The 1,198-nt window shown below is 58.2% G+C and overlaps 1 pseudogene; it reads left to right on the top strand.

Moving 5' to 3' along the window:
- LOC100947114 overlaps positions 1-1,198 on the top strand; it is a 12,087-nt pseudogene that overhangs the window by 10,347 nt on the left and 542 nt on the right.

Here is a 1,198-nt window from a genome sequence, read left to right as displayed (position 1 = left end):
ACAGGCAAGGAAGAACTTTTCTCTGCAATGTGCCTTTCTCTTGGTGGAAGTGAAAGATACCCCTCAGCAAAATGGGTCACTTTCCCTGGGACCCAACTTCATGGGTTTCTGTGGCCTTTGTTGCTGCTGAGACAAGAGACCTGTCCCTAGCCCGTGTCACCTTCCCCATGAACTTGTGCCTCCCCCTCTGAGGTGTTCCTTCTCCTAGGCAGGTGGATGACAGGCTAGCATCACTAGGTGATAAGAAATGGGTGGGATAAAGGTGGGAGAGCGTTACCTGGCCCGTGGGTGGGGTTGCCTGGCCTCCTAGCTCTGGGGCAATTCTGTTGGAGAGCCACCAGAAGAGGGGCCCAAGGCAAGTGCAAGTGGACAGGAGCCCGGGACTGGGAGGGGGCTGCAGAGGGGCACGTGCTCAGACCAGCTGACTCCCTAACCTGCTGGTTGACCAGCACAGCCTGTTTCCACAGGTGTTTCCAGCTCGGGCCTTCCCCATCAAATACCATCAGCAACACCTCAAATTTCCTGCCAACCTGCATGGGACGGATCTCATAAACTGGCCAGGCCACAGTTCTACCTGGGAGACACAGCCAGAAAGTGGCAAGGCCGGGAAGAATCCACCACCGACCACATGAGCTCATGGAGTCATCGCACATTAAAACGGCCATCAATCTAACCATCCCGGGCCTCAGGCTGCACAGTCTGCACTAAGACAAACTGCCCATCTGCTCCATCCTCCCCAACCACATCAACAAGGAGCGTTTCACCACGCACTGCAAGGCGGCCACCGTGCTGCTGCTGGAGGACGAGGCCATGGCCCAGCGGCAGCCAGAACCCAGCGCTCCAGCCTCGGTGCCCAGTCTGCTGCTACAGAAGCTGCACGACAACGGCTGCCAGGACTACTCCTCCAAGGTGGTATCAACAAGTTCCAAACAGAGTCCTCAGAGCCCTGCGAGACCAACGTGGACAGCTCGTCCTCACCTAGTAGCTCACCACCCACCTCTGTGCGGGGGGTGGGGGGCCTGGGCATCAGCTCTGACTGCTCAGACCGCGAGTCAGACCCAGAGCTGCCTAGCAGTGCCACTGAGTCGAATGGCAGCCCTGTGCCATCCAGCCAACCAGCCTTCCCTGTCCAGATCCTGCCCTACCTCTACCTCGGCTGCAACAAGGACTCCACCAATCTGGACGTGCTTGGCGAGTA

This window comes from Otolemur garnettii, unplaced genomic scaffold (genome assembly GCF_000181295.1).
Source record: "Otolemur garnettii isolate 467f Iridium unplaced genomic scaffold, OtoGar3 scaffold00232, whole genome shotgun sequence".
Lineage (NCBI taxonomy): Eukaryota > Metazoa > Chordata > Mammalia > Primates > Galagidae > Otolemur > Otolemur garnettii.
This window is presented reverse-complemented; position numbering and strand designations above follow the sequence as displayed.